The 25,437-nt window shown below is 43.0% G+C and overlaps 1 protein-coding gene across 11 annotated transcripts in view; it reads right to left on the bottom strand.

Annotated features, from left to right (window-relative positions):
- MAPT (microtubule associated protein tau) overlaps positions 1-25,286 on the bottom strand; it is an 84,125-nt gene extending 58,839 nt beyond the window's left edge. Inside the window, exons 1-3 of one of the 11 annotated variants that reach the window (XM_082195692.1) lie at positions 25,054-25,286; positions 23,759-23,811; positions 20,261-20,419 (exon numbers count right to left, since the gene is read on the bottom strand). The gene's annotated coding sequence lies outside the window, so the exon portion shown is untranslated. Of the gene's footprint in view, positions 1-9,726; positions 9,852-11,485; positions 11,856-20,260; positions 20,665-23,758; positions 23,812-25,053 lie in introns of those variants that run through there. The other 10 variants (XM_082195679.1, XM_082195684.1, XM_082195680.1 and 7 more) reach the window with 10 other exon arrangements.
- Between the last annotated feature and the right edge of the window lie 151 nt (positions 25,287-25,437).

Below are 25,437 nucleotides of genomic sequence, written 5' to 3'. Positions count from 1 at the left end.
GCCACACACGTACCCAGCTGGCAATTCTCTCTATACAGCAGGATGGTGGATACTTGAATGCAAGAAGTACCGTATTTCCCGCCCTATAGGACCCACTTTTCCCCCTCCAAAAATGAAGGGGAAATGTGTGTGCATCCTATGGGGCGAATGAGGCTTTCGCTGAAGCCTGGAGAGCGAGAGGGGTCAGTGCGCACCGACCCCTCTCGCTCTCCAGGTTTCAGGAAGCTATCCGCAAGCCTTGGGAGCCCGCGGGAGTTCTCGCCGGGCTCCCAAGGCTTGTGGACAGCAGCCTGCAGCCCGAAACCCGGGGAGCACAGCAGAGCGCGCCCCGGGCTTCCGACAGATATCCACAAGCCTGGGGAGACCGGTGGGAGTTCCCGCCGGGCTCCTGAGGCTTGCGGATAGCAGCCTGTTCTGGGGGCTGCGGTCAGGGGAAGCTCCGGATTCCCCCGCCCCAGCCCCGTGTTTGGGGGAGAAATATTTTTTTTTATTCCCCCCCAAAAAAAACCCTACGTGCGTCCTATAGGGTGAAAAATACGGTAAATACTTCCCAACTTGCAACAGGAGAGAAAAGCTTCTCTCGGTTACTATTATCCGAGTCTGGGCACTGGGACAAAGCAGAATTCTATCAGGATCAGTAGTAGGCTGCTTTGTGAGGTACCTACGATAGCTCAACATCAACTGCTGACAGCAGGACTCTAGCCCCGTAAACAGTGGGGAAACCACTGCTCCTGCTCAACAGGCCACCTTGAGCAGAGGTGGAACAAAGTAGTTGTAAAGAAACACACACACTTACCTGCAGCTAGCCTACCAGCTTCTCTACTCGCCTTGTGTATGTTCTCAAACACACAAAGCCAGACAGAACTGGACAGGTTGTAGAACAGCAAATGCTGCTGCCATGCACTACCTCCACAGAACAGTAGTGGTTGCTCCTCCTTGCAGTCATCCAGCAGCACCTCAATCCAGCTCTCACATGAGTGCAAGCACACACACACAGCAGCAGCAGAATGGAAGTACCAGAAGAAAATCTGGTGTGTTTTGAAGTTACTTTGAACACTAGTACGGGTTTTCAGAAGTGATGGAGACTGGGGCTGAAGAAGGGTTGGTACGACAGCTGCAAAACAACTAAATCTTGCCTCCTAATAGAGCCAGTAAGCCTAGTGCCACTACAATCATTGGCATCAGAGACAGGCAAGCTATGAGGAGAGGGGTTCACTGCAGATCCTTTGCCCAAGAGCCACAAAATCTGGAGCTAGCCATGTCCAGGAAATGCCCCATGGACTAGCACCATTCATGGGGGGGGGCTAACCTAGGTCTTCAGATGTTTTGGGGCTATCAACGGCCATCAAGCCCAATGGTCAGGGATGATGAAGTTGTAGTCCAGCACAGATTTCCCATGAAATCTATAAATATTCAGAAAATTTCAATAGTGCTCAGTAAGTTGTCAAATTTGGTAAAATAGTATCTGGCTGCAGAAGTGAAGAGAGGGTTAATATCACATGTGGGTGCTTTTCCAGAGTCTGGTACAGTTCCATTAATTGAAGGAGGGAGGTCCTCTACATTGTCCCTTGATTTTATGCTCTCCATAAACAAGCAACAGTATCCCTCCTGTAATGCTGCGAAATAATATATCACTCTGCTTCTCAATACTCCACTGCTGTAGTCTCTGGGAATGAAGCCACAGAAAGGAATTATGTGAGCTCCCAAATGCTCAACTTTTATGCCAACACACAGATTTGTTTTTGTCCTTTGATATCACCTCAGGCTGGAAAAGATGTTGCTCTTTCTATGTCTTGTACCATTAAGAGCTGCATGGTCCAAGGTTCGTTTTCTCAGGTTAAGCAAGTAAGACTTTGTTCCAAAGCCTTTCTAAAGATATACCGGTATTTCTGGCAGTGGAGTGTAGGAAATTATTTACTGGACTTGGACAGTATCAGCAAAGAGAACACAAGAAGATTTGGAGTTAGGTACCATCAATATGCAGATAACACCAAGCATAACTGATGGTTGAGAATAGAAACTGGCAGGATGAAGACAAAGAACACATAGGTGCAAATCTGCTCAGGTAAATGATGTTCATCCTGTTTTGGATAGAGTTGTACTCTCTCCAAAGGAATAGGCCTGCAGTCTCAGAGTGCTTCTTAAACCATCTCAATCACATTTCCATATTGGCAGAAAGCACCTTCTAGAAGCTTAAGCTGCTTTGTCAGCTGAATACCTATCTGAACTGAGAAAGCCAGGTCTCAGGTCTCATGCTCCAGTGATGGCCAGGTTAAACTACTGTTATCTAGTATACATTGGGTTGCCTCTGAAGACAGTTCAGAAACAGAAGTTAGTTTAGACAATAGCTGCTAAATAACAAAGACCAGGCATTATAAAATTATACTAGTGCTCCATCAACTGCACAGATTCTCAATTCATTTCCAGGTTCAGTTCTCAAGTGTTAGTTTTTAGCCTTCATGGCTTGGCACTAGGATACCCAAAGGATTGTATTAACATGTTCCTGTACGTACACTAGGCAAGGCTCTTTAAGTTCTTCCACCACTTGAGGTGCAAATGGCTACCAGAGAAAGGGCCTTCCCAGGAAGAGCATTATAAAATCAGGGCACCACCACTGAAAACTCATTTCAGCACCAAACAAGATAGATATTTATTTTCTCAGCCTTTGCAATTCAATTTGACCCGTTAACTGGATTTGTCGTTTTTATGCTGCTTCTAGTGATTTACTGGTTTTAATACAGCTCCATATGCTTTTATTGTTCTTTATTGTGTTTTTACATTTTGTAAGCCAATTTTATTAAAGGGTGGGGTAGAAATACCTCAAAATTTAAATAAGATTTTTTCCTTTGTGGTCTTGGTAATGGTGTGGGCTGAACATCAGATCAGCCAGCATGCAAATGAAATACAACTGGACATATCTATATGTCAAAAGTTGATGCACAGCATTAACTGTATTTTTGGTTTCTATGGAAGCCGCCCAGAGTGGCTGGGGAAACCCAGCCAGATGGGTGGGGTACAAATAATAAATTATTATTATTATTATTATTATTATTAAAAGTGTTAAATTTAAAAAGATCAGAATTATTGCCAGGAATGTATTCACCCGAAGAACTTTTTTCCTTGAGGACACTATATATACGGTAAACAAACATTTCCCTACAACCTTGCAGACCGCAGAACACGTGTTCTCATTTGTTTTATAACAAGTAGTAACTCCAGTGTTTTATGCTATTTAGCATCCTTGTTATAAGCTATAAGAATTTTAAAAAATGAAGCAGGATGCACAAATAGGAATAGGCAGATACTTCCATTCTGTATCAGTTTCACATCCACTCAATACATTCAGTAAGTCTTTCCTGTTTGTTTTTTTTATGTATAAAATGTACACATGCGTTTTTTATACTTATCAATGCATTTCCCCAGAAAAGACACATCTTTCTATGCATTTTTAACTAAAACTGAAAGGCAAAATTTGAAGAAGTGTGCAGTTTAATTAATAGCTGCATTCTGATCCATATACAAGTCTAGGACTGCCAAATTTGTTCACTTGAATCAATGACTGAGCATTTTCTAACTATCATTTTATAACCACCGGTTTTGTCTTTGGATCCATAGTGCCTTCTAAAACTATACAGTTCACCCTTAAAGTGCTGAATTAGGAGTCTAGTATTCCTCCTCCTTTAGTTCAGAACCATGTTTCTTCTACAGAATGAAGTAGTTTTTACAGTGATAGGAAGAAACTGATACAGCAAGTTCTTCTAAAACAAATAATTCTAGGCCCATTTTTCCTTTTCAACCTCCTTGCATGAGTTTTAGAGTTTACTCTACAGTTTGACCAATTGTGGCTTTTGGAGCTTAGGATAAAATGCAAGCTTGGAGCAAACTCCCGAAGGAGACTGCATAAAAGGTTCTTGTAATGACTTTCTTAGAAGCTTCTTTCTAAAAGATAAAAAGCTCCTCATTCAGGAGACACACTGAAGATCTACAAGTTCAAGGTCTCTGCTGTTGCTTAAAACCATTGCTCTCTTCCACATGGAAGCTACCTGTCAACTCAGATTTGTTCATCCAGCAACTGTCCAGGTCTTAAGCAGATAGATCTTCTACATGACCTCCTACCAGATATTTTAGCTGGAGATACTAGGGAATGGACCTAGGACTTTCTACATCCCAACATGGACTCTACCACCTAAGGTTCCTTCCCATCACAATAATCTTTACAGATAACTAAAAGGTTCTCTTCTCTTTTTAAGAATAAGTAGGAGCCTCAGCGCCTAGGGCTTGCCGATCGAAAGGTCGGCGGTTCGAATCCCCGCGGCGGGGTGCGCTCCCGCTGCTCGGTCCCAGCGCCTGCCAACCTAGCAGTTCGAAAGCACCCCCGGGTGCAAGTAGATAAATAGGTACCGCTTACCAGCGGGAAGGTAAACGGCGTTCCGTGTGCGGCTCTGGCTCGCCAGAGCAGCGTTGTCACGCTGGCCACGTGACCCGGAAGTGTCTCCGGACAGCGCTGGCCCCCGGCCAATAAATGTGAGATGGGCGCACAAACCCCAGAGTCTGGCAAGACTGGCCCGTTTGGGCAGGGGTACCTTTACCTTTACCTTTAGGAGTCTCTGAAGACATGTCTTGATAACAGAAACAATGGCTTATATCAGGTTGCATCCAACATAGAATAGAACTATTTAAATTAATGGTCATTATTAACTTTGGTCTAGTAATTTCATTGGGTCTACTCTGAGTAGAACATAGCTGGCTACAACCCACTGAGTTGGCACACCTACTACAGAATTAATGAAACTGTCAATGCTGATTTAAGGAGGCAGGTTAGGTTTTTTTAAAGACATTCTTATATTTACAAATATAGCAGAGAGATGAAAAGCAAATAAAACCTAATAATTAAAAAAAACCACTGCCAGCTGATAATAACAATAAGTATATGCCATCAATCCTGGTTTATATGTACAGTAATTATATGTACAGAATTAATAAAGACAGTCCAAATAGGTATCTAAACTAATTATTACAAGCCACGTGTTCAAATACAGAAAGGGCAGTGAGATCTTCAATCCAATGGGTGATAGATGGCAGTACAGTGGTGCCCCGCAAGACGAATGCCTCGCAAGACGAAAAACTCGCTAGACGAAAGGGTTTTGCGTTTTTTGAGCTGCTTCGCAAGACGAATTTCCCTATGGGCTTGCTTCGCAAGATGAAACGTCTTGCGAGTTCTTGCGAGTTTGTTTCCTTTTTCTTAAAGCTGCTAAGCTGTTAATAGCCGCTAAGCCGCTAATAGCCGCTAAGCCGCTAATAGCCATGCTTCGCAAGACGAAAAAACTGCAAGACGAAGAGACTCGCGGAACGGATTAATTTCGTCTTGCGAGGCACCACTGTATAAGTCTCTTAGACACCAAAAGGACTCATAGAAGTCACTTTTGTTGTCATTCTGTTAGTTCAATATAATTTATGAGTGCAAATATTAATGATTTTCTCAAAACAAAGTTGATATGAGCAGTAACTTCTGACAAGAAACAAACCATTACAGGACATGCCCACATCATAAAGAGGAATTTTCAGCATTACACTGCCAACATCTAACTAACAAATCTCTTCCTATAAGAGCACTGTGATGTCCAACATACTGGAAACACCAATTTTTGTTGAATCACTCTCAATTTTAAATCTAACGAAACACTGCATATACATGCAACTTTCGATTGACTGAGCTGAATGGAATACTTTAACCCTCTGTTCCATTCAACTTTAAGATCCCGGACATAACACTTTTTTAAAGAAGAACATTATTCAAGGCATACATTTACATTAGCATGCAATGATCACTCTTTTACAAAAAAAGTAAATGCTATTGGACCCTTCCCCTCTGCAGGGAGGTGGGACCAATTCGGATGGTCCGCCCCCGCCACTTAATGGATCCAAATGGTTTCCAGAGAGTGGTAGGGGATGCTTTATCCCATGTTGATGGCCTTTCAGCTGATTCCCTGGTGGCCTGCTGGAATGCGGAGTTAACCAGGGCTATCGACTGTCTGGCTCCGAAGCGCCCTCTCCGATTGCATGGAGCCCGGACAGCCCCGTGGTTTTCTTCGGAGCTGAGGGCGATGAAACAATCGCTGAGACGGCTAGAGCGTCGGTGGCAGAAAACTCACTCCGAATCTGACCGGACACAGGTTAGAGCTCAACGTCGAGCCTACCAAGTGGCGATAGCGACGGCGAAGAAGACTTTCTTCGCCGCCTCTATTGCATCTGCAGAAAATAGTAGCAGGAGACTCTTTCAGGTGGTCCGCAATTTAACGGAACCACCTTTACCACCGGGGCCTTGTAAAGACCCCAAGATCTCCTGCAACGATTTTGCAAAGTTTTTTGCAGATAAAATCACTCATATTCGGAAGGAGCTAGACACCACCGTGGGAGCAGGGCCGGGGCGGGAGAGTGCTAGAGCCCTGTCTGGTCAAGTTGCATGGAATCAATTTCAATCCGTTACCCCCGAGGATGTGGACAGGCTGCTTGGACGCGTGAAACCAACCACCTGTCTCCTTGATCCTTGCCCATCCTGGCTAATAAAAGCAAGCCGGGAAGGGCTGGGCGATGGGCTCTGCGGGGTGGTGAATGCTTCCCTCTGTGAGGGAACATTCCCAGATCCGCTGAAAGAGGCGGTCATTAAACCGCTTCTTAAAAAACCATCTTTAGACCCGGCCAGTATGGCCAACTATCGCCCAGTCTCAAATCTGCCATTCTTGGGCAAGGTGATTGAGCGTGTGGTTGCTGAACAACTCCAGGCACGCCTGGAGGATGCGGACCATTTGGATCCCTTCCAATCAGGGTTCAGGCCTCATCATGGGACTGAAACTGCCTTGGTCGCACTGGTTGATGATCTCCGGCGAGCTAGGGACAAAGGTGAGAGTTGTTTCCTAGTTCTGCTGGATCTCTCAGCGGCCTTTGATACAATCGACCATAACATCCTTCTGGACCGTCTAGAGGGGTTGGGAGCTGGGGGCACTGTTATACAGTGGTTTCGCTCCTTCCTCCTGGGCCGTGTTCAGAAAGTGGTGGTGGGGGATGAGTGTTCAGACCCTTGGGCCCTCACTTGTGGGGTGCCTCAGGGTTCCGTCCTTTCCCCCATGCTTTTTAACATCTATATGAAGCCGCTGGGAGAGATCATCAGGGGGTTTGGACTGGGTGTCCATCAATATGCAGATGATACCCAGCTCTACCTTTCTTTCAAATCAGAACCAGTGAAGGCGGTGAAGGTCCTGTGTGAGTGCCTGGAGGCGGTTGGAGGATGGATGGCGGCTAATGGATTGAAGTTGAATCCTGACAAGACAGAAGTACTGTTTTTGGGGGACAGGAGGCGGGCTGGTGTGGAGGACTCCCTGGTCCTGAATAGGGTAACTGTGCCCCTGAAGGACCAGGTGCGTAGCCTGGGAGTCATTTTGGACTCACAGCTGTCCATGGAGGCGCAGGTCAAATCTGTGTCCAGGGCAGCTGTCTACCAACTCCACCTGGTACGCAGGCTGAGACCCTACCTGCCCGCGGACTGTCTGGCCAGAGTGGTGCATGCTCTAGTTATCTCCCGCTTGGACTACTGCAATGCGCTCTACGTGGGGCTACCTTTGAAGGTGACTCGGAAACTACAGCTAATCCAGAATGCGGCAGCTAGACTGGTGACTGGGGGCGGCCGCCGAGACCACATAACACCGGTCTTGAAAGACCTACATTGGCTCCCAGTACGTTTCCGAGCACAATTCAAAGTGCTGGTGTTGACCTTTAAAGCCCTAAACGGCTTCGGCCCAGTATACCTGAAGGAGCGTCTCCACCCCCATCGTTCTGCCCGGACACTGAGGTCCAGCGCCGAGGGCCTTCTGGCGGTTCCCTCATTACGAGAAGCGAAGCTACAGGGAACCAGGCAGAGGGCCTTTTCGGTGGTGGCGCCCGCCCTGTGGAATGCCCTCCCATTGGATGTCAAGGTGATGGACAACTACCTGACATTCAGAAGACATCTTAAGGCGGCCCTATTCAGGGAAGCTTTTAATGTATGATATTTTAGTGTTTTTTGGTTTCTGTGGAAGCCGCCCAGAGTGGCTGGGGAAACCCAGCCAGATGGGCGGGGTACAAATAATAAATTATTATTATTATTATTATTATTACTATGAGAAGGCTGCTAAGTTTATGAAGTCTTTTTTGAAATATGAAGTTTTGTTTTGTTTTTTAATAGCTGCTTCTGATCAAGAGTATGTTCACACTCAAAAATGCATCAGGCATAATAAAAAAGTAGAGTAAGTTTGTGAATTATATAATTTTCTACAGCAACTTTTGAGGTTTATTTCTTCGTGTGTTGCTGTTCTGCATGAAATCTACACACACACCCCAGCACAAAGAGACTATCAAACAAATGTGTTTTTTTCTTGGAGAAATATTGGGCCTAAAATTTGATAGGCCGCACAAGATACAATATATGCAGATCAGCAAAATAAAAATGGCATACCACACGGTATGCATTTTAAATATATTTTAATGATAAAATTAGTTTAAAACAATTTGGTGTTGACATATTGAGGAGGGCGTTATGTGCATGCACATACCTCTACCTTACTTCGAAAGTATGAGCTATGAGAACTCTTCTTTACAGGGAATGGAACTCTCAGTCAAGATACAATATATCTACCTTCTTGTTGTTGGCTTTTGGGGGAGCAATACAGGGAAATGGGTTTCTACTTATAATACATTGAAATAATGCAAACAACTTGGTGCAAGTGTGGAAAACCCATGTTGTCTTTGAATTTGATGTATTTAGGAATGACGCTTGAAAGCAATGTTTCATAAGTATAGTGGTAACTTCAGTTGAGTTTCTTGTGCAAATTAGGTTGGAACTCTAAACACACTTAGCAGTAATAGACCTCACTGAACACAGTGGAACTTCCTTCCAAATAAACATGATAGTATTGCTTTGCTATGCACGGGTGAGGTTGTCTCTGCCTCTTGGCACTGCAACCACAAATACATCTACTGGAATGCTCAGAGACACACCAGTTAGAAGGAACTAGGGGAAAACCTGATGGCCACATCAGCTTTTTCCTTGGTTCCAAACAACCCAAGAAATAAGAGTTTCTCCAGCTAAAATACCCGTATTAGCTGGTGGCAGGAATTTCCCTAAATTTCTTCTAAAATATTAAATGAAATGCAAGGATGATGCAAGACCAAAATCTGGCTAACTCCAGTACCAGATCCAAGAGACAGAGCTCTTTTCTTATAACCATAAAATTAAAGCTTTGCAATGCATCTAAAGGGATTACCACCAAGTATGTTCAAATGCTATGCTTTCATTCATGACTGAAGTAGAATAGAAAGAAGTCTTAATAAATAATGTATTAGAGAGCTGGTGTAGTGGCCAAGAAGTTCCTTCTTCAAATCTCACCTCAGCTATGAACTCAGAGAACAGTCAGTCCCTCATCCCCAATTCCCACCTGTAGCATAGGGACAATAAACTAACCTACCATACAGGATTGTTTTAAGAATTAATGCCATCATATGCAAATGATTTAAACAGTCTAACGAACTATAAATTAGCAACCATGGATTAGGGAAGTTATAGCACATACACTGACTATTTAAAAGGCTGAATAAATATAAGGACAATCCCAGGAATCTTTTTTACCCTAGAATTCTATGATCTCACCAGCCTAACCATGCAGCCTTTGCTGACAAATCAGTGGCATCACTTACCAATATAGTAGTTTATTTGCACATTACAATGACCAATTATCCCCACTAAAAAAATGGAAGATGCAGCATCAATTACGGGAAAAATCCATAATAAAAATGTGTTTCTATATTCATTCTAGCAAGGCATCTATTTTAATGCCAATTCTGCTGGTAGACAAAAGGGTTTTTTCCTCTCTATCCCCACCCAAAACTACAGGAGCATACCACAGTCTTTACCCAATGAGAACTGCACTTTGCATCCATGTATTCTAGCCTAGCAGGGGCGTGACCAGCTGCTGCTATTACACTCAGATCCATTTTTCTCTCAGAGAAAACCATCTGAGACAGAGAGAAAAACAATGAATGCACAGAATAATCAAGCTGGAATCTTTGGGTGACTATGATTCTCTAGAAAGCTGTGTGCGCCCCCCCCCCCAAGCTCTCCACCATATCTTGATCAGGAATCATCTATCTCCCTGTTATATTTCTGCTCAGAACAGTAACTATTAACATAATAAGCATGGAGAAGGGGAAAAGTCATTTTCATTCTCTTTCAACTCACCAGTCTTGTGCTACTGTTACACCCAAGAATTAAGAATCCTAAATATAAATCCCATAATACTGACCCATATAGAGGAACAAAGCAACTCAGCTCTTAGAAAAGAGTACTGTGCAGGTCATTTACTCTATCTCCGATTTCCACAATGGAAAAAAAATGCTAACACAGAATACATTTTGCTTTCTTAGGCTATTTCCCCCAATATCATAATTATCTAAGCAATACTAGAAATATGACATGGACTGCAAAACATGGCACCACTGATATGAAGGAGAGCCCACCCTTTTTCTCTCTCCAAGATCCACACCTACTGCAGCACCAACAGCCTATCATTCGCCATCACCCTCACAATCAAAACCAGTCTCCCAAGCAGGAAACCAAACCTATCAGAGACAAGAGATGGGGGGAAATGACAGTTAACAGGGTCAAAAAAGGGGTTCCTTAAAATTCACCTATAATTCCAAATGAAGTTAGCAGATCATTTGTTAAATGATAAAATAAAATGTTACATATGGATGTTTTTTTAAAAAGAAAAAAAGAAAGTGTGCCTCAAATTGCAAAAAAACAAGCAAAAACTGCATTCCAAGCAGTCCAATACAATGTTATTTTTTTTTTAAAAAAAGAATAAAAGTAGATGTTGTTGTTGCAAAATATTTATAAAGAGATACATACAATTAAGCCTACCCTTGAGATCCTAAGAGACACACCCCTACTGCCCCATTTTGCATTAGGATTACAAGCCTCTCCACTGAATGATGAGAGATGGAAAGGAGCCCTAATAAAGCTACAATAGACCAGGGAGGAAAATAACATATTTGTACTGCTACACGCACTGGCAGGTGGCGAGTGCGTATTTCTTTGCAATAGGGCTCCTCTTTTCAGAGGCAGGGGTGTGGTTAAGGGAGAAGAGATGAATGCTGTTCAAATTGCTGCAATTAGGAGAGTTGTATAATTGTGAAGAGAGCATTAAGAGATCTACCGACATCATATGCAAACGGAATTACGCCGCGTACTGAAGCCGTCGGATCCAAAGCTATATTGCATGGCGCGGCGCCTCTCCCTCCAGCCACTGCAAGCGCATTCACTGCGTAACCCCACGCACCTGTACGCTTAACGCACCCCCGCCCGTCCATCCCCACCACCCAAAGGTTTGCAAAGTCTGAAGGCCCTCGGTGCAGCTGCTCTCCTAAGAGCAGATCGCACCGTGCTGGGAAACCCTACCTGGCGCTGCGGCTGCTAATGCTGCTGCAGGGAGAGCTCTCTGGAAAGTCTCGCTCACCAAAGCCGGGAGGAGGGGGAGAGACAGGAAAGAGGGAGAGACAGACAGAAAGAGAACGCGCCTATCTAGCGACGGGAGCGCGCACAGGCTCCGGAACCTTCCCGAGAAGAACTCGTATATGCGCGCTCGCAAGGGCCCTCCCAGCTCCTCGAGAAATAAGGTTGCTCCCACAATGAAAGGCTGCCCGAGATAGCTCTCCCACGCACGCGCACAATGCCCGCCCGTCTCATCTTTCAGACACCTCCCCACGACCGTGAGCGCATGCGTGGAGGCTTTACACCGACTCCCAATGTGTTCTTTGTCTTCTTTAGAAAAGCCGGGTTTAAACAAAAAAACCACCAAAAAACCTCCTTTTGGAGCCGCGCAGGCGTGAGCGCTTTTTATCAAATAATAAGAGTTACCGTTCTTTGTAGTGCATGGGACGCAAGGTCAGCGCAGTAGGATTACAGACAAAGCAGTGTTTGTTATAGTGCCATAATTAAGAGTGTGGTGCCCCACTCTGAAGTCATACTGGAAAGCGTTTTGTAACATCCCTGCTCCCAGAACACGCATGTTTACACTTTGGTATATACCATGGGCGTCCGCAAGGGGGCGCATTGCTCCCTCATTAGCCATAATCCCCAGATTCCCAATCTTACTTTTTAAAAATGAAAGATCCCAGCAGAATCAGGAATATGAAGCCAAAATGTGCAGGCGTTTTTGTTTTGTGAGGAACTAGCCTCTCTCATCTGTCTGTATTTTTAGCCAATAAATGAAGTCATAGTAATGACTGACATTTAGGAAAGCAAATCTTGCCAGCTAAACAAAGAGCAGGCTAGAAGACCAATTGCCTAGAAGACTCTAGAGGGAAAAAAATATTCATTTGCTTTTAAGCATTTTCTACTGTTCTTCCCTGTGGAAAAGTGATTGCTGCCCCATAGAAAACAACTCATTTATCCAGGATTTTAGTATCACTGTGACTGGGAAGTAGTGTGTCAACCCAAAACAAAAGGTAATAGCAAAGACAATATATTTCTAATGTGGATCTTAATTAGATTCCCCCCTCCCCAGTTTGTAATCATTTAAAAAACACTCTGCCAATACATACATAGAGACAATTAATCATTATTATGCCCATACTAGGGACGCGGGTGGCGCTGTGGGTAAAAGCCTCAGTGCCTAGGACTTGCCGATCGAAAGGTCGGCGGTTCGAATCCCCGCAGCGGGGTGCGCTCCTGTTGCTCGGTCCCAGCGCCTGCCAACCTAGCAGTTCGAAAGCACCCTCGGGTGCAAGTAGATAAATAGGGACCGCTTACTAGTGGGAAGGTAAACGGTGTTTCCGTGTCTGAGAACAGCGCTGGCTCCCGGCCTCTAGAGTGAGATGAGCGCACAACCCTAGAGTCTGTCAAGACTGGCCCGTATGGGCAAGGGTACCTTTACCTTTATGCCCATACTGCAGAGGGCAGGGCTATGGCTGGGAGAGTGAGTTACGCCAGTCCTGCAAAGTAACCAACTGCAACTGTTGTTATATGCCTCTTGCTGAGAGAGGAGAAAGTATACAACAACCCTGAATGGTAGTCCAATGTTATTATCCTGGTGTATTGGGGTTGTTGTTTTTTTAAAGGGAAATGCATTTTGGAGCAGGGATTGGCAGCAAAATTAAGGACTAGAGGGAACAAAGCAGCGAAGGCAAGCATTCCTGGGAATGCCGATGTCACAGATATTACTTTTTATTAATCATTCATAATTTAGTATCTCTCATACCTTTCAACATTACACAAATTAAAATGGGAACACATGTACAATTCTTGCATCAAGGATTGCTACCTGAGCACTCCTCCTCCTTTATGCTGTTACTTGTTGACGGAGGCTTTGCTTTGCTTCCTATATTGTGGGCCAGGCCAAAGGGGAAACAAACATGGTCAGAAGCAAGGGTGCACAGAACAACTAATGTGAATTTTACCTTTGTAGGGTAGACTAGTTTCTACACAAAGACCCCTACCACCACCTCCTCTCTCCTTCATCCAGGCAACCAAGAGGCAACATCACAGTTCAAGGACACATTCCAGTCAGGTAACAACAAGGAGGGCCCATCCCATCTCGCCACCTGAGGAGAAACATGAATGTGCAAACCCCTGACACTGGATCACCTCCCCCCCTTACTGAAACCTGCCAAGTGGGGGGCGTTCTGGCAGCAGAAGTGGTGGGGCAGGCGGGCGGGCGGGATGTTGCCTCACACTTCTGCTGCCTGAGGTGGCCCTCTGCCTCATGGGTGGGCCAACTATGAGTAACACTCAAGGAGGGTGTAAAGCAGGGCCAGTGAGACCTGTAACTTGGGGAGAGTCCCAAGGGCCATACAGAGAGGCCCAGTGAGCCACTTTTGGCCAACAGCCTGAGATTTCCTATCTTTGCCCTAAAGGATGCCTTACTTCTTCTGTTTGGCTTGTGCTGCACTAAGTGATAGTGGTGTCCAGAAAGTCAGCCTACTGTGTGGACTGGTCTGGTCTTCATTTGATGATGGGTGGAAGTTGCTGAAGTATTGTTGCAATTTCTCAAGGAGCCTCCTTTCCTTGGATCCAAATTATTAATATTTCATTAATCTATCACAAGTAGCGAAGAGATAGTTAAGGAGACTACTTGGTTGGATAGTTGTTTATCGGAGCTTATGGAGAAGGGAAGCAGTGCAATGGTGTTTGCTTTTTAAACAACCCAAAAAGCTTGAATCTAGCCACGTTATTTAAAAGTTTTTTTAAAAGGTGCTTACAGCACCTGTAAACCTGTAGATTGACCACCCCATCTACAGCATATTAAAAGGCAGAATGCACTCCAGATTATTGCCATGCAGCTCAATCCTATAGTCAAAAGTAAATGCAATGGGCCTTACGCACAGGTAAGCTTGTACATAATAGTTGCCAGCCTCTGTTCCTGCACGTGCATTTGCAGGATAAGCACTAAAGCCATAGGCATCTGCCTCAAATTCATATTTAACTTATGGATACTTGAAACAGAATAGTGAAATCTCAGTTTGTGTCATGCTGTCTGGCATTGATCCCCTTCTCAAGTTCAGGGGAACAAAAGGGTTTGGAGGCACCTCTCTTTGAGGAGTCACCCCGTATTGCCAGACCTTCCAGGCCAGAAGTTGCTGCTTTACTGGACTTACTCAGATCTAGAAGACACACATGCAGTGTAGTCCCTTGTAAAGTGTTTCTTAGGAGCAATAGTGTGTTTTTAAACTACCTGTTTACACAATTTCTGCTACCTGATTTTACATATTCTCATGCAAAATTAGAGACATGTAGTTAATGTTGGTACAAATTTTAAAAAAGTGCATTGTTATAAAGAATATTATTTGACTTTTCTCACTATGTCTCTGTGATTCTTGTTCTGTTCCCAAATCATTCTTGATTTTTTTATTTAATGATTAATCAAAATGGGAGGAAACACAATTAAATACTTAGGGTTGTCTTACTAGGGAAACCTCCTGCAGTTTTCCCATCCCTAAATCCAATTACAGGGGATAAGTAACCATGGAATAGGATGGTAATAATTCTTTTGAAGAAGCTGCAGTAAGTAGCTAAACCTAAGGAGCATTATCTGAACGACTAAGCACTAGAAACTTAAGGAGGAATTTATTTGTTGCCTTTTTTAGATACATCATTATTATCACTAATAAAGCACAGTGTTGAGAGGTCTTGCATATGGAAATCAAACTCAGGTTGACAAACTTGTCCAGAACCTATATACCATTAACAATGGTATCAGTCTCCGAGTATTTGAACTTCAAACAGAGAATCATGTTGTAAATTGTATACCTTGTTTCTCTATGACCTCTCAGTCTGTAAAGAGGTACATTATTGTATTGTACACCATTCCTGCCCTTAATTACTACTGCTGTGAATGGTCAATTAATTGAATTGTCACAAATTTTACTTTCTGCATTTAATCATCTGACCATACTGTTTACTTTTTTCTCACTGTACACCCTCATGTATGTACCTACCAACTAAATATGACAATACATGTATTTGATGAAGTGGACTCTAGACCACAGATACTTATACCGTAATAAATTTCTCAGTTTTTAAGCTGCAGTAAAATTCTAAAATGCTGTCTTCAGCAAGCATATAAACTATCATGCCAGTCCTCATGGCAGATACTCTATTGTATTCTCTTTTGCATACTTCCTGTTCCCCTGAAACATGGGTGCAGGGGTCAAGTTCGGATTCATCGTTTAAATGCAGGCTGTTATCTGAGCATGTGTGCCAGTTTCCATGTTGTCTCAAGACCAAATAACACTTTATACTAGTAAATATTTGTTTCCAGCACTATGTTTACTGATGTAACAAAGAATATTAGGGTAGGGGACACTCACATGGGAGAATCAACATGAGGGAATAAGGACTGCTTAACTCCTTCTACACCAACTGGTGCTCTTCTGCAAATGTACTCATCTAACCTATTTTACTTTCAGCCAGCTTCAACATTAAAGATAATCAGGAACTAGAGAATCCACACATTAGAAGGTAGCAGAATCTTACATTGAATGTGAAAAGTGCCATAGCATAACATTACAAGGGGGGAAATTACTTAGGTTAAAGGTAAAGGTACCCCTGCCCAAACGGGCCAGTCTTGACAGACTCTGGGGTTTGTGCGCCCATCTCACATTTATTGGCCGGGGGCCAGCGCTGTCCGGAGACACTTCCGGGTCACGTGGCCAGCGTGACAAAGCTGCATCTGGCGAGCCAGAGCCGCACACAGAACGCCGTTTACCTTCCCGCTGGTAAGCGGTACCTATTTATCTACTTGCCCCCGGGGGTGCTTTCGAACTGCTAGGTTGGCAGGCGCTGGGACCGAGCAGCGGGAGCGCACCCCGCCGCGGGGATTCGAACTGCCGACCTTTCGATCGGCAAGCCCTAGGCGCTGAGGCTTTAACCCACAGCGCCACCCGCGTCCCCCGTTAGAGGGAATCAAAGTAATTAGAAGCAAGCACAAGAGACAACAAGCTACATAACACAAACTATGTGCATAAAAAAATAAGAATGATAAAAAAGACATGACTGTTGACATGTTTTCAATGCTGGCATAAAGAAAATTTTGGGGGTGGGGTGAGGGAAGCTGAGGGAAACACAGTGGAGAAGAAGTCCATGCTAAGGTGCTCACATTTCTGCCCACAGTTGCTGAAGAAGCAAACCAACAGCATTCTAGAGCAGCTGTTCACCAATTTTCCCAGAGAAAGGTTATGCGCAGCCACATCTAGGGATGTCAGAGAACACTGATAGAAACAGAAATTGCAATCACTGATGTCTGCTTATTTGTCCCATATCCAAAAAAACAAATCAATCCAGAAAAAACAATTCCTATTCATTGCTGTTCTTGTCTTCAGTCCAAACATTACGTAATTTATGTTTTCCCCTATTTGCATTAAATTTCCTTTGCAGAGATACATTGTGTAATAGGGCCACCATACTGGCAACAGGGGTTAAATCATGTTGAAATAACTGTAGAGCTTTTCCTTAAAAAAGCTCAACAACTTCAGGCGCTCAACAACTTTTGAGGTGTCATGGTTTTTTAAATATGGCAACCCTAGAATAATAGCATTAAAATAATTAATTAATTGCATAAAATTCTGCTGCAGTGAACAGTGATATTAATACAGCAATGTTGTTTTTGTTGCAAGCCAAACTGCAGCAGAACAGGAACAGTACTACATGCAACAAACACCAGTTGGACTGAAAATCAATAACTTTTTACATCCCTAGTCAAATTCTATGCACACTTGCTTGGACATATGTCCCTCTATATACAGTCTTACCTTGGTTTTCGAACAGCTTAGTTCTTGAACGTTTTGGCTCCTGAACCCTGCAAACCCAGAAGTGACTGTTCCAGTTTGCGAACTATTTTTGGAACCTGAATGTCCGATGGGGCTTCCGATTGGCTGCAGGAGCTTATTGCAGCCAATCAGAAGCAGCGCTTTGGTTTTTGAATGTTTTGGAAGTCGAGTGGACTTCTGGAACAGATTCTGATTGACTTCCAAGGTATGACTGTACAAGATTTATTTCCTTGTAAGTGTGCATAGAAGTGCGCCCTTCAAACCTGTGTGTTCCAATGAATAATAGTCCATACTAGGGGGCTTACACAATTGGATCCCCATAAAACCTTCAACCATTTCAAGATGTCCTGCCTATCCCCATCCCTGCCAGAGGCTAGACATATTTGTTTTCTGTTGGTGACAAGCAAAAACATAGGTACTAAAGGAGAATTCTATAGTCTTAACCCTGTAGTGCATTAATTAGACTTAAGCACGTTGCTTATATGAGACTGGTTATCCGACAATCTGAGGGTGACTGCCAAAGGAAGTTTGGCAGTTATAGTTGAAGTTCTGTTTGATGAGATGGGACTAATTGAGTGAGATGTTATAACTTTTTTCAGTTAATGGAATTCAAAAAGGTATTGGGGTTGGGATTACAAGGAACAAAGTATCAATTTGTTGGGGTCTACCCCTCTTTTCAATGAGAGAAAGGGCAAGAGTTCTTCAGTGTAAAAAGGCAAAAGAGCAGGCATCAGTGGGAATTTCTGGAAGGGCTTTGATATTGTTCTGAAACCGTGACATTTTAAATACTAAGTAAAATATTAATGGAGACATCACAGTGTCTACCTCATGCAGGAATAGAGGCTTGACAGGGGGAGGAAATAAATGTCTCACTAATAGAGTTCTTTGACTGTCAGCAAGCATGTGGATGCAGGGTAGGGCTATCAATGGCTGCTAGTGAAGATATAACTTAGACCAGGGAAAGGGCCCTGCCGTGGGTGAGAAAAGAAAAGCCAAGATGGAAGACAGAATGGTGTGGCTTATTATTGTGTGTTGTATATATTTAAATTTACTTTGAAATTACTTGGAGTCTGTGAGATTTAAAGGTAAAGGTAAAGGACCCCTGACAGTTAAGTCCAGTCGTGAACGACTCTGGGGTTGTGGCGCTCATCTCACTTCACAGGCTGAGGGAGCCGGCATTTGTCCACAGACAGTTTTTCCGGGTCATGTGGCCAGCATGCCTAAGCCACTTCTGGCAAAACCAGAGCAGCGCACAGAAATGCTGTTTACCTTCCCACTGGAGCGGTACCTATTAATCTACTTGCACTTTGATGTGCTTTCAAACTGCTAGGTTGGCAGGAGCTAGGTACAAATCCAAATAAAAATATTGCGGAAGTCAAGCTACCCTTAGGGATATAAAATGTATCCTGTGAAATGCATTCAAGACAGGGCAAGTATACTTGTGCACTACTTCCCTATAATATACACACTTTCCTTATAAATCCAATTAGCATTAATCACTTGAAATAGATTCAGAGAAGCACTTCTTCTTTCATCTAAATATTTAATTGCCTAATCAGCAGCACTTAGGGATCCTACTTGAAGCATTAAAGCATTGGATAAAATATATGCCGATACCCTGGGAACTGAATTGGGAGAAGCATTTTCCAAGTATTTCAAACACATGGTAGAATTAACATTCATACTCATAGGTAAGTTTTGAAGCACTAACTTATAAAGTGTGATACAAGCTTATCAATACAGAGTTATTAAAGACATTTCACAGGAAGGGTACTACTACTCAGAAGAAGAGATATTGCTTACAAGCAACTCTCTGCCAGTCACAGGATTTGTCCGATTAGGGTCCCTCCTAAAGAGAAGGTTAATTGGTTCAAAATATTAAGCTTATTTTCCCCTTAGACATAACCTTTGCATTCCAAAGCTATAATATTTTGTGCCACATTTTTGTTACTTTGGGTGGGGGAGGGGAACTACCTATTTGGTTCCTGCAGCAACATATGTAAATAGTTTGCATTACTCTCAGGAGATCCACTTGGTGTGCTTATGGTAGGTGTCTTAACGATACTATAAAGGTGTGCATATTCATACTCATCCTGAAGTAGACAAAGGTAGGGGTCCCCATGCCTGTGAAGAAGACACAACCACTGGCAATTTTTAGTCTGATATACTGGTATGTTTGGGCATACAACAAGAGTGATTACTTCTCTTAAAAGACAAAAAACTATCTTTTGTATTTTAAGACACATATAAAACAAACTAAAAGAAAGGTTGCTATATTTTTCTCTAAGCCCTGATTCTGTGCCTTCAACAGCCGTCTAACCCACAGAGATTTAACCATTAATATTTTCTCAATGATATGATGGATTCTATGAAACGACTTCAGTGGGCACTTTTGGCTCATAACTAAATGTTGCTGACCATAGTTAAACCATAGTTAAACCCAATACCACAGAACATTAAATAAAGTATTTCCAGACATGCATTTTACAAGCTCCCTCTTGCTCTTAATGTCTCTGTTAGTCAGATCTTTAAAATAATGTTTCTGGCTGCATAATTTGATGCTTCTCTTTCTTTCTGCAATTATACTTTCTATACTGTTCTGGAAATCCTACAGATATTTGGGTTCATTTGGCCCATTGTGTGGTTAGCAACAGGTTAACACTAACCTCTAAACTTGAATGAAATCCACTACGTTAATATAAAAAGCCTACATTTGTCTTGCATTTAACCACTCTCTCAGATAAGTAATGATTTATTCTAAGTCAGAGCTGCTAGATGTATCACATGAGTGATCTTGCAACACACATACTGTATCTCTATGTGGATTGGTATTATTCTCCCCCCTTTTATGCAATTATCTGCAAGGCTAAACAACATAAACATGCATACCAATATTTATTCTAATTACCTTATAAAAGATTCCTTTGAATACTTTTTCCTGGGATTCACCATTTAACCTCTTCCCAGATTTTGTACTCTTCAAAGGCAAATTCCAGTTCTGTAGATCACGTTTTTCTTGTTCGGTGTGCAGAAAACTCTCCCAAAGTGCTTCCAGGTATCTGTCAAACTGCAGACAATATGGACCCTGCTCAGTAGCTATGCAGCACTTGATTGCTATTGTTTATAAAAAGCATACATCCCTATGGCACTCAGTGTAGCAGGGACACCTGCTGAATAAAACACACAGCCCCCACTTGATTACCAGAAAGGAACACTTTCCCCATTGTACAGATGGACAAACAAAGGGTTAAATGACTCCCCTAAGGTTCCACAATGAGTCTGTGACAGAACTGTCTGCCTAAGGTATCAGTATGATCTCTGTCACCATAGCAGCCAGCTAGCCAGCTAACCTCACAATTGGTGTATTTACAATCCTATTTTGGGGTATTATCCCTCATTTTTTATGACAGAAAATTGTAAAGTCTGCGTAAGTCCAGAACCTGCAAAAAAATTAAAAACTTGTCCCACACAGATGATTTGAGGAAGTAAGTAGCCTATGTCTAGTCTTGTCTCAGATCCCAGCAATTTATGTATTTAGGCAGCTTGAGTCCTCCCCCTCTAATGCATTTCAATTAATTTTAAATAATGGGAACTTAGAAAAAGAAGAAGTATCCTTGGCAAATATTTCCCTTATATTAGAATATATATTATTTCAAGTTACACAAGTTAGAAACTCAACATGTATTTATTAGTTCACTGACCGGGTGATGGACCAGAATGAAAAGCAGGAGGAGACAGAGAAACTGACAACACATTGTAGCAAGGATGCTAGTGAGAAAATTTGTTTCCCAAATATGAGTAGATGTGAATTAGAAGTTGAATGCTACCATTTGAAACATGAAACCTGCTACAAATTCTCAACAGTGTCAGTATGATGGACAGTGTGTTGCCCTTCCAGCCCCACATGTAGGAACAGAACCAACACCAGGTTACTTTAGAACCAGCCCTGCCACTCCTGATACAAAAAGCAGCAGTGGGGATATAGTTTAATTGAATCCATGGCTCCTAGGCATTCATTATTGAAGGGTTTAATATTTCAAATCTTAACAATTTTCTTTGGCTCCAAACATTCAAGTTCCATAGTGCTTCAAGAAATGGATACAATAGCCCCATTGTTATTCCCTTTAGCCTCCTAACAACCTTATGAGACAGGATATTCCAAGGCTCTCTATGAACTTTAGGGATCAGCAGATATTGAAACATGGATCTCCTACAACCAAATTTAATCTAGTGTAGCATATGGTTATCCAATATGCAAATTATGTCAGTGATATGCATTTTTGTTAACCACATACACTATGGTTCATTATATATTTACAGTAAGGCCTTCAGTTATTAATCAGATGGCCACCCGTCACTAAAGTATACTATTGTGATACTATGCTCTATCCAGTATCAGTATATAGCAATTAAACTGTCCCCCCACCCAGTTATAGCTGTCTATAATAAACATAGCAGCTCCTGAAGTATAGCAGACAGGTTCAAGCTACCAGTACTTTTGTTGTCAGAAGTCAGACCACCATCCGTGAATGGGCTACTGACTTGCAAGTTGCTGGTTGCTGAGATACTTGCAAATAATGATGGACTACATGGATCCTTATCGTCATCTGATGTTGAATTTAACAACTTATGTGGAAGTGTTCTGGCGATAACATGAAATAGTAAGCTTTGCCTGTTAAAAGGAAATACTCAGTAGACAGATGAGGTTTTCAGTGGTAATGTGGCAAAATAGTTTCAGCAAACTTTGTTGTTGTTTAGTCGTTTAGTCGTGTCCGACTCTTCATGACCCCATGGACCAGAGCACGCCAGGCAACTTACTCAGACATATCATTTATGTACCTAGATTTGATGTAATCAGTCCCAAGGAGACACCTTGGAGGGGCTGCTTAGATCAGGGCAAGGGGTAGGAGAAGCCTATTGACGATGCTGGATTGGGAAAGCTGCATGGGGCCACAACAATCTAAGAGCTGTGGGAGCTAGAATGCAGATGAGGAGGGTCACAGTGGGTTTTCATCCCGATGCCCCATTTCAGTCGCACACCCACTTTTGACTCACAGGCAGCCCCTGCCTGCCATGCCTCCTGTACCACTGGAGCCTTCGCCTCCCACAGCCTGTGCCTCTCTGCTCTTCAAGGAGGCATTTGATTCCCATTCTGGCTCTAAGGCAGCACTGTCAGGATCCTGTCACCTAGGACGCAAAGATTCCAGCACCAGTGTGAATAGACAGCTCATGTTCAGCCCACCAGAAAGAGTGTCTGCTTGCTTGCTCAATCTAAAGACACATTCCACTCACTATGCAGAAGCTGTGCTTGCCCTATGCTTTTTTAATAGGAGCCCAGGGGGCATGTCAGCTGTTGGATCAACGTTTCAGCTTGCTAACCTTGCCGTGCACCTGCTGTGCTAGTGACCCATGCTTTGCTTATGTACCATACTGATTTGAACGATGTTTTTTTTTAATTAAAAAACAAAATCTGTGTCCAGGTACTTTGTCCAGTGCAAGCTATGACACTGGGTTTTAAAATACTTATTGACTATATATTTATTTTAAAGTGATTGTTTTATGTATATTTCTTTTTATTTGGTTTGTTGGTTTTAATTGTGCTCTATCTACTATTTTATTTGTGCACTGCTTAAAGAGTTTTTTTGAATAAGGGATTAATAAATTTTATGAATAAGAAAAGATACTCTTAATTTGTAAGTGTAACATTACAGTCTTTCAAATAAAAAGAGTAATACATACAGGTCTGAAATCATTATCTTAACTTGTAATGCTAGCTGAAATTTCTGTACAGTAGCGAGTTTCTGTACGCTGCTCTGGTTTGCCAGAAATGACTTACGGTAGTTATGCTGGCCACATGACCTGGAAGCCTTCTGTGGACAAACGCCGGCTCCCTCGGCCAATAGAACGCGATGAGCATACAACCCCAGAGTCATTCGTTGCTGGACCTAACGGTCAGGGGAACCTTTCCCTTTAGTGAGTTTGAGGTTAGACTAAATGGGGTTTTGGGATTCCCTCCAATTCTGTGGCAATATAGCTATAAGATGGGATTCTGTAGAAAAAGATACTGCTAAAAAGGTCAAACAAGTTTCTTTATTAAGGAAATAACTTAGGTCTGTTAAGCATCTGGTGTGTTACATAACCTAGGACAATGTGTTGTGACAAACTAATAAGTGGAGATACTTCCCAACAGTTTACATAGGACTTCCGGTGAACTATGTCCTAACCTTGCTCCCAGTTTCATATATGGGCCAAAGGCACTTGGGAAAAGGTTAAAATAACTGAAACAACAGCCTTATCTGCAGAGCATTGGAATATCAGTTATCTGAAGGTTGTTGGCTCAAGTGCAGAAAACTGTGAACCGTAGAGGGGTATACAAATGTTACACACGAGAATAACTTTGACTTACCAGCCTTAGCTGAAACATCTTTTCATCACACAGTTTAAGAGTGAGCTCACTTTCTGTAAAGGAAGAGTGTAAATAAATTATGAAAGCCATAGGAGTGTGAGGTGATTGGTGCGGAGACAGCAAGTATTTAACAGAAGTACAAGCCTCAGCACATTTACAGTGAGTTTCTGTTAAGAGTGTGGGTGGAGACTTTGATATGGTATCCCAACTCCTCTGGAACTTCCTTCCCCAGGAGTTCTCTATGATTCCTTCACTACTTGCATTTAGGGCAGTCAAAACTTTTCTTTTTTATCAGGTTTTTGAGCCATCCTAGATATCTGGGCTGCTGTGAGTTTTGTTGTTGTGTTCATATTGTTTTTACTGATTTTAATGTGTGCCACTCTGATCTCTTGAGGGCAGAGAGGATATAAATTACTTTAAATAGAAAAATAAAATATAGCGACAAGCAGCAGTGTGAACACTAGCTCTGTAAGGCTGTGTCTGTAGAGTGAGAGAGATGAGGCTCTTTGTAGTGTGCCAGAGTATAAACAGATGTTCTCCAGTGAGGGAAGTGAGGATAATCTCAGCATAGGAGCAAACATATTTCATATGAATGAGAATGACCCCCAACTGTATGAGCTGAAATTGAAGCAGCATGAATGGTGAGTCTGAGTGTCACTGCAAAGGGATATACTGTAGTGGGGTCAAAGAGTGGCAAATGGGTAAGCAGGTGTAAGGAAAAAGGGTGCCTCAACAAGTGCAATGTGAATATGAAGCTGTGTAGAAGTGAACTTCACAGTAAGAGTTCCATGAACCTAAATGAGTGTTTTGGAGTATGAGCACCAGTATTTCATGAGGCTAGGAAGATGCGCTTTTGAGAGGTGAAAAGTGTTTTAACAGAGGCATTGGTTCCCGTGGCCAGCCCACCCATTAGGCCAGGTGAGCTGACCACCTCAGGCGGCAGTATCCAGCCTCCAAGGTATGCATCGCCTGCAGCCGCAGTGACAGCAGCGGATGCAGCACACTCTTTGTAGTCTTGGTTGGCAACCTCCTTGGCAGCCCCTCTCCCCATGCTGCCTCTACAGCAGCCTCTTGATGAATAGGAGGCACTGCTGATCTCCTCCCACCCCTAGGGAGGAAATAGTGAAGGCTGCCCTCTGGGGTCTCCTGAGCTCTGCACCCACCCACTTCAACCATCAGGTAAGGTTGATTTGACACCCCCTGCCTGTTTCCGCTGTGGATCTTCACTCCTGCCTTGTTTTCAATGTAGATCTGCATTCCCTCCCCCTTTGTTTCCAATGTAGGTCTTCACTCACCCCTTCCTTCCTGGCAGGTTGGGGGCACCATTTTGTTATTTGGCCTCAGGTGCCAAAATGCCTTGGGCAGGCCCTGTTGGTTGGTTCCCTGCTTCTATACACATTTTGTGTCAACACACACGTTGTGGGCCAACGAGTTATGAAAACCCCCACCTCAGCAAAACCGATTTACCAGAGGAGAAAGTGGTGCGGGTATAAAAAAGCAAAGTCAAAAGCAGTCTGGTGGGTGCAGTGTCGTTTTGGACTTTTTTTTTTTTAACCCAAAGTCCAAGCCTTACCTCACAGGATTGGGAATAAAAAGGTAAGGCTACACAGACCATCCCAAGCTCTGGAGAAGGCGAAGGCAGAATGAAAATGTAATACAGAAGACTGCCTTCAACTGAG

The sequence above is a fragment of the Podarcis vaucheri genome (genome assembly GCF_965113315.1).
Source record: "Podarcis vaucheri genome assembly, chromosome: 13".
NCBI classification, from domain to species: domain Eukaryota; kingdom Metazoa; phylum Chordata; class Lepidosauria; order Squamata; family Lacertidae; genus Podarcis; species Podarcis vaucheri.
Note: the sequence above shows the minus strand (reverse complement) of the source record. Positions and strands in the feature narration are given on the sequence as shown.